Raw genomic sequence first — 16770 nt, 5'->3', positions numbered from 1 at the left:
TGTAGCATTATCAAAGCAGTTCCACTCTCTTAGCCAGCATTAACCACCTAAATCTAAGTACAAAATGCAGTTGCAATGACACATTGAGCAGCCACACCGAGCCTATGATGCTACATATAATAGTGCTACGAATACCTCATCTACAGTAGCTACAATTTTGTGCCACTCAGGAGCCCAAAAGGCCAGCGCTTCACGCTTCTTGGAGCTGTAAATGTGTCTAAATGTCCATGTGACTGTATTAATTACAGATGAACTATATCTTGTTCTGACAGAGCTATTGTATCTATAGTGTATCTGAGTGGTGTACTGTTCTGAATGTGCCTGCACCTTACACACACAGAGGAAATTTCCTTACTTGAAAAATGTTACACTCAAACCCTCCCTATTCATCTCCATTTATCCACAACCTAATGGCATCTCACCATCACCAAGCCTTCGGATACAGATACACCCATTGTGGACCTTTACTCAATGAGCTGCCAAAATGTAATGCAGATAGTACAAATCTTAGCAGAGAATGTGGCCATTAGCAGTCCATCTGGGTTAATAAGCTGCATTTTAGACGATAGCTGGAGGAAGCCTGGGTGTGTACCAGATGGCACCCCTTTCCCTATATAGTGCCCTACTTTTAGTGTGCACTATATAAATGTAGTGCACTAATATAGGGAATAGGGTGCCATTTGGGATGCACCCCATCTCTCATTTCAACTGACGGCCGACTGGCCTGTTATTATTATGGCCCCAAGTCTTATCTCTCATTAAATGCTCTCTTATCTTCAAAGGCCATGAGCTCCCAAATATGAATGCGAGGAAAAAGCCTGATAAACTCTGGCCGCTTAGTAGGCAGGCTATTAACCCTTTTGTGGAAAAACGAGAGACTAGCACTTCACTTATGGCTGGTATGTTGTGTATAGAGTTGACATACTGTATAGATGTCATAGGGAGCAGTTGTAACATTGTATGACTGTTCATGAAACTGTTCTATTTTAGTTGCCATGACGGGACAATGTTCCAACAAACTGAAAGAGTCAAGATGCGAACATCAAAGAAGCTAAATATAAACCCAAAATATTCTCCTGCCTGTTTTTGCCAGCCAACAAAACAGTGGATATGGGAACTCTCCCAGATGGCAGCAGGGAGGTTTTTCTGAGGTGAATCTGTCTACAAATGTGACCCACAAACAATCTTTTTTACCACTGACAGACAAAACTATGCTGTTCGGATAGATTTGTGTACTGTATCCTCTCTTCTTCATTCTGTCACTCCATCGCACCTTCTCTCATTTTCTCTTCATATTATGCTGCTCTTTATTAGAAAGCTTTGGCTTATGTAGAAAATGCCATCTGTCCCTGGCACAGTGAGTCAGTGTGCTTTTGACAAGCTTCTAAAAATAAAAGCAGGGCATAGTGACTGCAGCATATTACAATATGGAGACCCTTATTGGAAAATCACATGAATCACATGTGAAGTGTTCCAAAAACTATTTTTCACGTGACCTTATGTGAAGATAATGTGAAAACGTGTTTACATATGAAGTGTTCCAAAAACACGTTTTCACATGATTTCACATAAAATTTAACATTTGCAATACATTTTTTTTAAATTAAGTTAACTAGACAATGACATTACACTGTAAGTCAGGTTGACTGTATAATAGAATTGCTCTGTTTAAGTGGGAATATAAATGTTGTTGTTATTATTGTTATGAAGAACAAGAAGATGGATGATGATGATAGTGTAAAAACTACATTGATCCACAATGTAACATCAAGATAATAAAAAAATCTAAAACCACGCTCCAGTTTGATGAAGAACAACATCCCCAGATGTACCAGGGTATGATCTCTATAACACATCTGATCTCCAAAAATATGTCATTCTTCCATTCCAGTGCTCTCCCTTAGCAAACGTTACGCGGCAGATACAAGCATGACATTTCGTACAAACATTCCTCAGGTGATATGAAAACATCCTAGAAGGGGTGACCATTTCGAACTTAACCAGGAAGCAAGTTATTTTGAAAATTCTAAATGGCTGCCATAATATCTGGCATTTGACCATTAAAAACATATGTAACTGATAATATCATGACATTTGGTACAAGCATTGCTCAGATGATATGTAAACATCCTAGAAGGGGTGCCCATTTTGAACTCAACCATGAAGCCGCCACTGTAGATGTGATAGACATAGGGCCCTTCTTGACATGTGCTAGCACAATGTCACAATGCAATCAGTACATGATAATCCAGCATTCTGGCAATGACGCGTCCGCGAACAACACTTCCAACGACACGTCCGCGAACAACACATCCACACCTCAGGATTTTTCTGCAAGCTTTCGCAGGCTGATAAGCGTCCACAAAAGAGTCCAGGAATCAACTGTTTTAGCCCATCCAAATCTGGATGGTTTTCAGACTTGTTGACCAAATGCTTGTTCGGTACTCTCCTCGTTTTGAATGTTGCAACAGTGCAACCTTTGTTGGGGGGATGGTTTCCATTGAAAATGGTCTCTTGGCAGCTTACTCTGAACATCGTGGAGTTTTTGTGTCTGTTCGGGCAGCAGACTCAGGACAGCTGTGCTCATCCAGGTCTCTATCTCGCTCTCTCCCCGCTGTCTGTGTATCCCTGTCTGACAAACTTTCCTGAGCCCACTGAGTCCACTTTCCTGAGCCCACTGAGCCCACTTTCCTGAGCCCACTGAGCCCACTGAGCCCACTTTCCTGAGCCCACTGAGCACACTGAGTCCACTTGGACAGTCAGACCCCAGGGGGGAGGGAGCTCACATCTGCTCTGCTTGTGTGGAGAGTGTCCCATGTAGTCATGGTGGCACCTTGACTGAGGTATTACACACACACACACACACACAGGCGGACACGCACACATGTATACAGACACATACACACAACTGCAATCTATGTCTGTTAAGAGACCTCTATCTTTTAAAAGTAGGTTGTTTAATAAAAAAAATGCAGGAAGAGTGGAGGGGCAATTCAGCAAGCAAACTGGGTCAAGCATTCAAATGAATAAACTATTCAATACCGTCTGGCACTGTGATTACTATAATTATAGCAATTTCAGTCCAAATGGATTTGCCTTGGTACATTTTGTAGACAGTAAGAAAACTATGCAATATATACTGAACAAGAATATAAACGCAACATGCACCAATTTCAATGATTTTACTGCGTTACAGTTCATATAAGGAAATCTAAATTAGGCCCCCTGCAGCCATGGGTGAGCCTGGACCGGCCAATCAGAATTAGTTTTTCCCCACAAAAGGGATTTATTACAGATAGAAATGCTCCTTAGTCTCATCAGCTGTCCGGGTGGCTGGTCTCAGACGATCCCGCAGGTGAAGAAGCCGCATGTGGAGGTCCTGGGCTGACGTGGTTACACGTGGTCTGTGGTTGTGAGGCCGGTTGGGCATACTGCCAAATTCTCTAAAACAACGTTGGAGGAGGCTTATGGTAGAGAAATAAACACATGATTTGGCAATGATTCCTGGTGGGCATTCCTGCAGTCAGCATGCCAATTGCACACTCCATCAACTTGAAACATCTGTGGCATTGTGTTGTGTGACAAAACCTCACATTTTAGAGTGGCCTAATATTGTCCCCATCACAAGGTGCACCTGTGTAAGGATCATGCTGCTTAATCAGCTTCTTGATATGCCACACCTGTCAGGTGGATGGATTACCTTGGCAAAGGAGAAATGCTCACCAGCAAGGATGTAAACAAATTTGGGCACAAAATTTGAGAGAAATACACTTTTTGTGCGTATGGAAGATCTCTGGGATCTTTTATTTCAGCTCATGAAACATGGGACCAACACTTTACATGTTGTGTTTTATATTTTTGTTCAGTGTATGTTATCAAATATAAACCCTATAGATCACTTCAAGATGTTTCCATTCTAACATAGGCTGAAAAGATAAATGGGGCTTTAAATAGTCAAACCAATACTGAGAAGTAGGGGAGGAAGTGGCGAGGAGCTAAAAAATGCATTGAAACCATGTCACACAGGTTGGAACCCAAATTATTTTCCAATCGTTAAGTTCTGAACAGAATTATACTTTTTTTTTCTATTCAGTTTTACTGTTCCGACCAGCAAAATAAAGTTATTAACCGGTTCGAACAACAAAAAGTACCGGTTTGTATTGTTCCTTTTTGTTCCTTTTTAAATATATATTTTTTTTACATTTAGCTCTACATTAAATTACTTAACCAATCAGTGCAGATAGAGCAGCTTGCTGTGGAGCGGATAAGCAATTTAATCTGTATAGGAAAGTTGTTAAGAGCAAATTTTATCTTGCCGTAACAGCATCATAATGGAAGACAAACACACTGTGCTGCAAGTCAGTGTAGGGCGCGAGATGCAACTGAAATGTTGAAGGTGAAGAGAGAGAGAGAGAGAGAGGATGGAGGAAGCTTGCCTTGAAGCACTGGGCATCTTGTTATGACATGCATAGGGTTGCACATTTTGGGGAATATTCAGAGGTGGAAACTTTCCATGGGAATAAACAGGAATATATGGGAATTAACGGAAATATATGCAAATTAATATTAATACCATTTAAATGTAGATGTTTTTTGCATTGGATATATTTACCAAATCATATGGAGACATAATTGCAAATAATTAAATCCTTCCAACAGAAAAATATATATATATTTAGTTACGAATTGAACTTTAATTAAATGAGTTGACTCTTCACATGGGATGATTTCACTGAACAACAAAAGAAAGGGAATATTGAATGACCCCCTATGATCCATCGCATCTCCGAAAAATGTTTTCAAAATACTTCTGTAAAATGATAGTCTAGAAACTAAAGCTTTGGTTGTCTTCCTCTCAGGGTTCCATGTCTTCTCCCTGGACCTCATCAATATCCACCTCTTGAACATCAGACTCTGAGGCCTCATCTTCACTGTCACTTTCCAACCTTGTTGAGGATGGCTCGTTGTCAGGCTCAAAAAGCCTCAAATTTGCCCGGATGGCCACCAATTTTTCAAACCTTTAATTGGTCAGCCTGTTGCGTACTTTGGTGTGTGTGTTCCCAAACAAGGACCAGTTGCGCTCTGAGGCGGCTGATGTTGGTGTGATTTAGAGGATGATGGAGGCAACGGGGGAAGGAGCCTCAGATCCACAAAGTCAGGAAGAAGTCTTCACGCTTTTTGATGTATTTCAGAGCTGCAGTTTCCTCTGCTTGGAGCAACAGTGAAGTGGGCAGGTGTCACGAAAATTTTCAATCCCAATGATAATAACTAACAATCAATAAGCTTTGACCAATCCCCGATTTTTTTTTTTTTTTTTTTCCTTTAGGGGTGGATCAGCTTAATATTGCGGAAAGAATGTTGCTTCCAATGTAATTGTCTGCATCATTTCCAATCCCCCATATTTTTTTGGGTAAATATATATATCCATACACGCATGCATACATATATACATATATACATACACATACCTATATAGACATACATACTTTTTAAAGAATATACCTTTATTATTATTCCCCGCAACCCTACCACCGCTCCCCCAATTGGAGTAAACTAATAAACACTTCTGCTTTTACCTTCAATTTATACATCTTATACCTATTTTACAGACACAGACTACTTTATAATAGTTCTCTCTTGTTTGTTCTTAGTCCTTCCTCTATTTCTGTTGTCCATCCAATTTTATTTCCACTTGTAACTGTGCTATTCCCCAAAAGCTCCGCACCTATACACATTTCACAGATCCCGTATGCCCTACATTGTTTATCTTGTTATTAGTCCCACCCTTCAGTTCCACTCAACCCTTCCCATCTATCTTCCAACATCATCCATTTCGGATTTTTATTTGCCATATATTTTTCAACTGTGCTGTGATGCTTCACAAAAGATTTGAACCTTCCTATTCTCATAGCTTCTACAGATTGTAAATTAAAAATAAACATTTTTGCTAAAATAATTATTATATTATTGATTGATTGACTATGGCTTTTCAAATCCCCCAGTATTGCTATCTGTAGCGTTAGTTCTAGGCAAATGTTGCAATTCTTCAGCCATTCCTGGACCTGTGACCAAAAACGAGCTACATATGGACAATACCAAAATAAATGATCTAATGACTCTGCCTCCTCACAACAGAATCTGCAGAGCTGGGAAGATTGTATACCCCATATATATAACATTCTATTAGTTGCAAGAATTTTGTACAGTAATTTAAATTGAAAAATTCGAAGTTTTGAATCCGGCGTTGTTTTGCGTATCAATTCATAAACCATGTGCCATGGAATGGGTACATCGAAAATCTCTTCCCAACTATTTTGCAATTTATATGGCACAGCTGTCAGTTTTTTGGTCCTTAAATGAAATTGGTATATGTTTTTATTTATCACACTTTTCTTTAACCATTTATGTTCTTTAATACAGGGCCGACATACAAGTTCCTTACTTTTTTCCCCTTCTACTTGCCTCTTCCATTTTTGTGGTAATGCTGCAATTAATTGGTTGTAATTTTGGGTAGAGCAGACATTTCCATATGTCTGTGTTAGCTGCATGTGTGACATAACTCCACCAGTCCTATTTATGATATCATTCACAAAAATTATACCTTTTTTAAACATTTCTTCGATAAATACAGTTTTTTTATCAATTACTATATTTGAATTTAACCACAATATTTGTTGTACTATTTGTTCCGTCCTTTCAGGTGGATTAAACTGAAATTGCAACCAACTTTCTAAGGCTTGTTTAAAAAATAAGGATATTTTGGAGATTATTTCCTTTTCAAACAACCGAAAGTGAGCAGGTGTAATCTGAATAAAGGGAAAAAGGCCCTTCTTGAACATAGGATGAGACATTCGTACCAATTTACTAGAGAACCAGTTTGGATTTAAGTATAACTTTTGTATGACTGATGCCTTTAGTGAGAGGTCTAATGCTTTAATATTTAATAATTTCTGCCCTCCGAATTCATATTCGTTATATAAATAGGCCCTTTTAATTTTATCTGGCTTGCCGTTCCAAATAAAATTGAATATTTTTTGTTCATATAATTTAAAAAGCAGGTCACTAGGTGTAGGCAAAACCATAAGCAAATAGGTAAACTGTGATATGACTAAAGAGTTAATCAGGGTGATTTTTCCACAAATAGACAAGTATTTTCCTTTCCATGGTAGCAAGATCTTATCTATTTTTGCTAACTTTCTATAAAAATTTATTGGAGTGAGATCATTTCTTTCTTTTGGGATTTTTATACCGAGTATGTCCACATCTCCGTCAGACCATTTAATTGGTAAACTACATGGCAATATAAAATGTGTATTTTTTAGTGATCCAATACGTAATATGGTACATTTATCATAATTTGGTTTTAATCCAGAGAGGATAGCAAAGGTATCTAGATCCTCTATGAGGCCGTGGAGAGACTCTAGTTGTGGTTTTAAAAGAAAACATGAATCATCAGCGTACAATGACACCTTAGTTTTTAAGCCACGGATTTCTAATCCATTAATATTAATGTTTGATCTAATTTTAACAGCTAACATTTCGATGGCAATAATAAATAGATATGCCGATAGTGGACAACCTTGTTTTACTCCTCTAGATAGTTTAAAACTTTCTGAGATGTAGCCATTATTTACTATTTTACACCTAGGGTTACTATACATAATTTTAACCCATTTTATAAGAGATTCCCCAAAATTGAAATATTCTAGGCATTTATATATAAACTCCAGTCGTACTTTATCAAAAGCCTTTTCAAAATCAGCTATGAAAACCAGACCTGGTGTCCCCGATATTTCATAGTGTTCTATTGTTTCCAGTACTTGCCTTATATTATCTCCAATGTATCGTCCATGTAAAAAACCTGTCTGATTAGGATGAATAATATCTGACAAAACTTTTTTTATTCTATGCGCCAAGCATTTTGCTAGGATTTTTGCATCACAACACTGAAGTGTAAGAGGTCTCCAATTTTTTAATTGGACTGGATCTTTATATATACCACTTGGGTCCTGTTTCAGTAATAACGATATCAGACCTTCTTGTTGCGTGTCTGATAATCTACCATTTATATAGGAGTGGTTAAAACAAGCTAATAATGGTCCTTTGAGTATATCAAAAAAAGTTTTGTATACTTCCACTGGTATGCCATCCAGCCCTGGAGTTTTCCCATCCTTAAAGGCCCCAATTGCATCAAGCAGTTCCTCCTCTGTAATTTGGCCTTCACATGAGTCTTTCTGTACAGATGTTAATTTTACATTATTAATAGGAAAAAAATCCATACAATTAGTTTCAGTTAGTGGAGATGGAGGAGCCTGAAACGAAAACATATTCTTAAAGTACTTTACTTCCTCTTTCAAAATATCATTTGGTGAATCATGCGTGACTCCATCATTTGTAACAAGTTTTAATACATTTTTTTTGGTAGCATTTCTATATTGAAGATTGAAAAAGAATTTGGTGCATTTTTCCCCATATTCCATCCAGTTCGCTTTATTTTTATAATATATTACACTGGATCTTTCTTGAATAAGTTCCTCCATTTCTTTTTGTTTTTCCTCTAACTTATTCTGTGCCTCTATGGTACCGTTTTTATTGCTATCTAACTGTACTGTTAGTCCTTCAATTTCCTTTGTTAATATGGACTCTTTTGATCTAAATTCCCTTTGTTTTATAGATGAGTACTGAATTGCATGGCCTCTAAAGGCACACTTAAAAGTGTCCCATACAATAAGGGGATCTGCTGTACCTATGTTATGTCTGAAAAAGTCAGTTATAAAATCTTCTGTCCTAGTTCTAAACAATTTATCATCTAGTAGACTTTGATTAAATTTCCAATATCCTCGCCCACGTGGAAATTCTGTAAGAGAAATATATATGCCAATTATGTGATGATCCGACCGCATTCTGTCCCCTATCAACACTTTTTTAACTTTTGGTGCCAGAGAGAATGGTATAAGAAAGTAGTCAAGACGACTAGCTTGATTCAGCCTCCGCCATGTATATCTCACTAAATCAGGGTATTTAAGTCTCCATATATCCACTAATTCCAATATATCCATGACATTCATGATTTCCTTAAGTGCCTGAGGGTGATAGTTTGTAGTGTGATTTCCTTTCCGGTCTATAGAGGTATTTAAGACCGTATTAAAATCTCCCACTATAATAATAGAGTCTAGTGTTGCTTGTAGAGTTGATAAATTCTTATATATATTTTCAAAGAAGCTTGGATCATCATTATTCGGACCGTATAGGTTAACAAGCCATATTTGTTTATTGTCCAATAACATATTTAAAATAATCCATCTACCTTGAGGATCTGTTTGGACAATTTGCACATTTGGATCAAAATTATTGTTAATTAAAACCATCACCCCTTTTGAATTTCTTTGCCCATGGGAGAAATATATTTTGCCCCCCCAGTTCTTTTTCCACAAAACTTCATCTAAAACTGTTGAATGGGTTTCCTGTAAACAATAGATATTATAATCCTTCTCTTTTAGCCAGGTAAATACTGATCGTCTTTTCTTATTATCTGCTAAGCCATTACAATTGTAACTGGCTATACTTATTTCACCACTTACCATAATGAGACACACCTTTCATTCTTTTAATCAGAATATATTTTTGTAAACGTACTATTAAAAAGTAACATAATGATTGAGTGTCTATATAGTTGTACCATGATATTTGCATTTCTACTAAGTAAACCTCCAATTGGTCCCTACTATTCCACCCGCTAAAAGGCCTCATCTCGAGATGGCTTGTCATCCCAATGCCCGGCAGACCACCCTCGACCCCCTGTATCCCATAGCCCTGAACCGACTGGGATCCATTCTTTGAAAAGAGCATACAGTGCCATTTACCGAATTGAAGAAGATCAATTGCCATATGCATTTCCATTGCCCTCACCTCGATTTGTATTATATATATCTGTGGATCATCCTCTATTGTCCCTAACATCTTTTACTTCTTCCTTCGCAACAGTTGTGGGATACACACATACACCCACACACACTCAGCCCTTACCCCCACACAACCATAAGCTCACTTTCTCAACAATTGCACCATCCCAGAGCCCAACTCAAGATGGGTCATGATTTACAAATGCACTTGCAGTTGCAGCTGCATGAGAAGGCCTGCAAGACCGCACAAAAAATTAGCAAAAATTGAGAGATTTATTTACCATTGTCATATCCTAGATAATGGAGGTCAAATGTACACCTTATTCCTGAAACACCCACAATACGGCCACCCGTCATGACCATGTCCCCACGCATCTCCATGCAGTCCGACTTTGATTTTGTGCCGCCAGGGCCACAATAATATACCCCCTCTCTGAATGTCCGAGTGTGACCCCCTCCCCATGGGTTACTGCAGCTAGTGTTGCCAGCACTGCCACTGCCTGGGTGGGGGCACCCCACCGGAATCCCCACCGGCTAGGTACAAGGTCGTCAAGGTTCTCATTAGCAGCTTTGAGAATTTCCTTGTATATTATGCTCTCCCTTTATGGGGCTTTGGCTTTGCAGGACCAACCCTGCCAAGCAGGCTCAGAATCTTGAGGGGGCAGTTCTGCTCTTGGTCTCTGACCTCATTTTAGCTGCATACAGACCGCTTACAGCGGGCACATAAAACAGTTAGGGACTTCTCCTTAGTATCTGGGTCATTCAGGTGGGTGTCTAGGGTATAGTGCCATGGACCGTACCATTAAAATAGGATAATAAATAATTAGATATAATTTATAAAAAAATAAATAAAAAATGTAGTTCTCCATGATAGGACAATAAATAAATAAGACGTATAATTCATTATAAAAGTATATCCATCATCTGAACAACATTGAAAGCCCTCTCATACCCGGCTCACAGCAATACATTGGCTCTGGGATATGCAACCATTTCATTACTCACTCACTCAACTTTCCAAACATAACAAATAAAATAAAAAATAAACACAAACCATACCATCCACACATACTGTGCCTTCTGTTTACTTAGTTTTTATCTTCACTATGTTGAATTAGTGCTTGTGTGTTCAATTAGTTATATGTGAAGATTTATAGAAAAGCTATATTTTTTATTGTATTGTTACAATCAGTAACCGGGCTTGAATTGTGTTTATTTCCCTCGTCTATGAGAACTTTGTAATTTTTAAAATAACCATGGAGTAGTCTTTGTGTCTCTGAACAACTGGTTATCAATATATAGTTTATCAACGACGAGAGCTACTCGTTTCGCTTTTAATCTATTTTCTTTGAAAATTGGATACAGAACTTTGCGCCGTTCTGCAATTTCCTTCGGAAACTGATCATTCATGCCAATTTTGGTCCCAGCAAGTCTTTTACCCAGGCTTTTAACCATTATTTTATCTTTAAATGAAGCAAATTTGGCAACGATTGGGCGTTCGTACCTCTGCCCTCTCTGTCCGAAGCGGTGAACTCGTTCAAGTTGGATTTTGTCGATAACTTCGCGTGGAATCTGAAGCGCTGTAAGGAGGAACTCTCTAACTATAGATTCAGGAACTTCTCCTTCTTTTTCTTGGATACCTGTAAGTACCAAATTCTCTCTCATGGATCTAGTTTGTATGTCCAGTAAGGTTTCCTTCAGAACGGTGTTCTCCTTTTTAATTCCATTCATTTCGGTTTCAATCTTATTGACTGTCCCTTTTAGCGCGTGTGTTTGCTTCTCCAATGTCGCAGCTTTTTCATCACTCATCTCTAGGCTTGCCTTCAACTCTTTTATATCCTTAGGTTTGTAAGACCCTGGGTTTAATAATAATTTGGCAAAGACTCAGCTTATGCAAAAGGTCCGTACAGTATATTCAGAGAACGTTCTAAAGGCAAAATACAAAGAACATGTCATCTTATACTCCCTACTTACGCACATACCTACACACAAACAGTAGATAGCCTACGCACATACATACACACGAACAGTAGGTGGGATGTATCCTTCCCCATGGTTCTCACCACTGTTTATCACTACCAAACTAGCAGTTCCCTCCTCCCAAGATTAGAGGAACCTTGACAGGACTCCCTGTCCTGTCGTAAGTTTCCCAGAGTTCTAACCAGGTCAGGTCATACACAATTTAATTGTTCTCGGTATTTTCTTAGTCACACACACACACATTTCTCTCCCTCACTTGTTTCTACCGAACCTTATTGGACTAACGTTTAGTACTTTAATTATTCATTATACATGCTACATAAACTACTAATCACTAATAGTTACGTTTCAGGGTGGAATTCTTTAATCATTACCTTAAACCTATTAATTCCCTTATCAGCAGGGCAGTACGGATTTCTTCTCTTACATCTGCAAGCAGAGTCTGAACATCAGACAGCATGGCATTGTCTCCCTCAATCCATGCAATGACTACTGCTATAGGTTTCAGGAGTGTCCGGCTGCTTACCACTCTCTCCCAAAATACATCATCCAGGAGGATCCTCTTGATGGGGCTGTCCATATCGGCAGACTGTGATATGGCCATTTCTTGGAGAGACTCCTTCTCCTCCAGGAGACTGTCAAACATGATGACAACACCACCCCAACCTAACAATTTCCTTGGCTCTTTAGTAGGGCGTATCCATTGTTTTCAGTGCCATGATGTTCTTGAGGAGCAGATTCAATGCATGAGCAGCACAGCCAATGGGTGTGATGTGAGGGAAGGACTCCTCCACTTTAGACCAAGCAGCCTTCATGTTCACAGCATTGTCTGTCACCAGTGCAAATACCTTCTGTAGTCCAAGGTCATTTTTGACTGCCTTCAGCTCATCTGCAATGTAGAGACCGGTGTGTCTGTTGTCCCTTGTGTCTGTGCTCTTGTGGAATACTGATTGAGGGGTGGAGATGATGTAGTTAATTATTCCTTGCCCACGAACACTCGACCACCCATCAGAGATGATTGCAATACAGTCTGCTTTCTCTATGATTTGCTTGACCTTTCACTTGAACTCTGCTGAACATTATGCTGGGCGAAGAACATTCAGAAATCTCTTCCAATACACATTGCCTGTGAGCATCAGAGATGAACCAGTGAACACAGCTCGAGCAAGACATTAATCAGCATTTCTCTGACTACGTTCCTCCATTTAGTCAAAAAAAACTTCTGATTCCTGGAGGACCATGAGCTGTTGCTAATGATAAGGTGTCTGATTCATAATTTTCACCTCTAATAGAAGTAGAGGGACTTTTGTCAGAGGTTGCTTGTTGTGAGCGCTGAGGGAACTTTATGCACTTTGCCAGATGATTCTGCAGATGATTCTTTGTTGCATTCTTCACATATGATTTGGCACAGTATTTGCAAATGCACACAGCTTTTCTTTCTAAATTTGCTGCAGGTAAATGTCTCCACACATCAGATAGTGCCCGTGGCATTTTCCTGTAAAGATTAGAAAAAAAAATGTAAAAAAAACAAATACAATTCCATGTACAGATAAATAGTTAAGCAGTTAGATTAAACAACTCCTTTGTAAGACAAATGTTTTAAAATTAAACATGTATGGAAACAGGTGAATTAACACTCCTCAGTTAGCAGGCTCAAGCAAGCTAAAACCCACATGGTAGTAAAAACGAATTAGCAGACATGATTTAAACACACTTTACTGTAGGCTACTATTTACTAGTTAACAAAAAATCATGTATGTCATATAAATTATATTCAACCCACCAAACTTACCAAAAAGTGTAACGGCAGTCTAAGTCGTCCTCCTCATCGGACGAGGAGAGGCGAGAAGGATCGGAGGACCAATGTACAGCGTGGTAAGTTTCCATGATTTAATAACACGAAAACTAGACAAAATACAAAACAACAAACGAACCAACCGTCACAGTCCCGTGTGGCGCAAACACTGACACAGGAAACAACCACCCACAAAATGCCAACACAAAACAAGCCACCTATATATGATTCTCAATCAGGGACAACAATTGACAGCTGCCTCTGATTGAGAACCATATTAGGCTGAACACAGAAACAGACAAACTAGACACACAACATAGAATGCCCACCCAGCTCACGTCCTGACCAACACTAAAACAAGCAAAACACATAAGAACTATGGTCAGGACGTGACAGTACCCCCCTCCTGAGGTGCGGACTCCGAACGCACCCCTAAAACTCAAGGGGAGGGTCTGGGTGGGGATCTGTCCGCGGTGGCGGCTCCGGCGCAGGACGAGGCCACCACTCCACCATTGTCTTTGTCCCCCTCCTTAGCGTCCTTTGAGTGGCGACCCTCGCCCCCGACCTTGGCCTAGGAATCCTCACCAAGGTCCCCACTACATTGAGGAGACAGCTCAGGACAGAGAGGTAGCTCAGGACAGAGAGGTAGCTCAGGACAGAGAGGTAGCTCAGGACAGAGAGGTAGCTCAGGACAGAGAGGTAGCTCAGGACAGAGAGGTAGCTCAGGACAGAGAGGTAGCTCAGGACAGAGAGGCAGCTCTGGACTGAAGGGCAGCTCCGGACTAATGGCAGCTCATGACTGGAGGGCAGCTCATGACTGAAGGGCAGCTCATGACTGGAAGGCAGCTCATGACTGGCGGGCAGCTCATGACTGGCGGGCAGCTCATGACTGGCGGGCAGCTCATGACTGGAGGGCAGCTCATGACTGGCGGGCAGCTCATGACTGGCGGGCAGCTCATGACTGGCGGGCGGCTCTATCAGCTCCTGACTGGCTGGCGGCTCTGGCAGCTCCTGACTGGCTGGCGGCTCTGGCAGCTCCTGACTGGCTGGCGGCTCTAACGGCTCGGGACAGACGGGCGGCTCTGACGGCTCGGGACAGACGGGCGGCTCAGATGGTGCTGGGCAGACGGATGGCTCAGATGGCGCTGGGCAGACGGATGGCTCAGACAGCGCTGGGCAGATGGATGGCTCAGACGGCGCTGGGCAGGCAGGCAGCTCAGACGGCGCTGGGCAGGCAGCCGACTCTGACCTGCTGAGGCGCACAGTAGGCCTGGTGCGTGGTGCCGGAACTGGTGGTACTGGGCTGGAGACACGCACCACAGGGAGAGTGCGCGGAGGAGGAACAGGGCTCTGGAGACGCACTGGAAGCCTGGTGCGTGGTGTAGGCACTGGTGGTACTGGGCTGGGGCGGGAAGGTGGCGCCGGATATACCGGACCGTGCAGGCGTACTGGCTCCCTTGAGCACCGAGCCTGCCCAACCTTACCTGGTTGAATGCTCCACATAGCCCGACCAGTGCGGGGAGGTGGAATAACCCGCACTGGGCTGTGTTGGCGAACCGGGGACACCATGCGTAAGGCTGGTGCCATGTACACCGGCCCGAGGAGACGCACTGGAGACCAGACGCGTTGAGCCGGCTTCATGGCACCTGGCTCAATGCTCAATCTAGCCCGGCCAGTGCGGGGAGGTGGAATAACCCGCACCGGGCTAAGCACACGTACAGGAGACACCGTGCGCTCTTCCGCATAACACGGTGTCTGCCCGTACTCCCGCTCTCCACGGTAAGCATGGGAAGTGGGCGCAGGTTTCCTACCTGCCTTCGCCACACTACCCTTTAGCCCCCCCCCCCCCCCAAGAAATTTTGGGGATTTCTTCTCGGGCTTCTTACCGCGCCGTCGTGCTAACCTCATTCGCCGGTATCCCTCCGCACATTGCTCCATCGAATCCCAGGCGGGCTCCGGCACTCTCCCTGGGTCAACCGACCACCTGTCTATTTCCTCCCAAGTGGTGTAACCCAGATCCGGCTCCTGCTGCCGAGCTAGCTCCTCGAAACGCCACCTCTCCGCTTTTGCTGCCTCCAGCTCTGCTTTGGGGCGGCGATACTCCTCTGGCTCTGCCCAGGGTCCTTTCCCCTCCAAAATTTCCTCCCATGTCCAGGAGTCCTGTGTAGTTGGCCGCTGCTGCTGTCGCTGCTGCCCGTTGCCACGCTGCTTGGTCCGAGTTAGGTGGGTGGTTCTGTAACGGCAGTCTAAGTCGTCCTCCTCATCGGACGAGGAGAGGCGAGAAGGATCGGAGGACCAATGTACAGCGTGGTAAGTTTCCATGATTTAATAACACGAAAACTAGACAAAATACAAAACAACAAACGAACCAACCGTCACAGTCCCGTGTGGCACAAACACTGACACAGGAAACAACCACCCACAAAATCCCAACACAAAACAAGCCACCTATATATGATTCTCAATCAGGGACAACGATTGACAGCTGCCTCTGATTGAGAACCATATTAGGCTGAACACAGAAACAGACAAACTAGACACACAACATAGAATGCCCACCCAGCTCACGTCCTGACCAACACTAAAACAAGCAAAACACATAAGAACTATGGTCAGGACGTGACAAAAAGCATGTAGTCCTTGGCTCAGACAGTGTAGTAGTGTGTAAAAAAATAACTGGAACATAAAGGAACGTTATTAACCGGTTCCCATGGTTTTAAAATAACGTTTTTTGTTCTCAAACAGTATAGATCACATTCGTCTTTGATTTCGGTTCTGTTCATCAAATCATTTCGTTCTCATCCGGTTTTCGGTTCTGTTCCCCTTGGACACATACTATCTCCCTTCTCCTCGTACAGTATGTCTTGCTGTCACTCTAAATGCGTATGTAAAGATTTATCGAAGACTCCCATCAATCAATAAAGCCTATAGGGAACATCGCCCATGCCTCTATCTGTATTGTTGCCACATGAGACAAATGAGCCAATTTCCTCCAAGAGAATCTAGCTGCACATAACCCTTTACACTTGCGGGAACTGGCCTATATGGATAGGGCTAAATTTAAATGTTTGTTACAGAAGAAATATGAAAAGC

Source organism: Salvelinus namaycush, chromosome 4 (assembly GCF_016432855.1).
Source record: "Salvelinus namaycush isolate Seneca chromosome 4, SaNama_1.0, whole genome shotgun sequence".
NCBI classification, from domain to species: Eukaryota; Metazoa; Chordata; class Actinopteri; order Salmoniformes; family Salmonidae; genus Salvelinus; species Salvelinus namaycush.
This window is presented reverse-complemented; position numbering follows the sequence as displayed.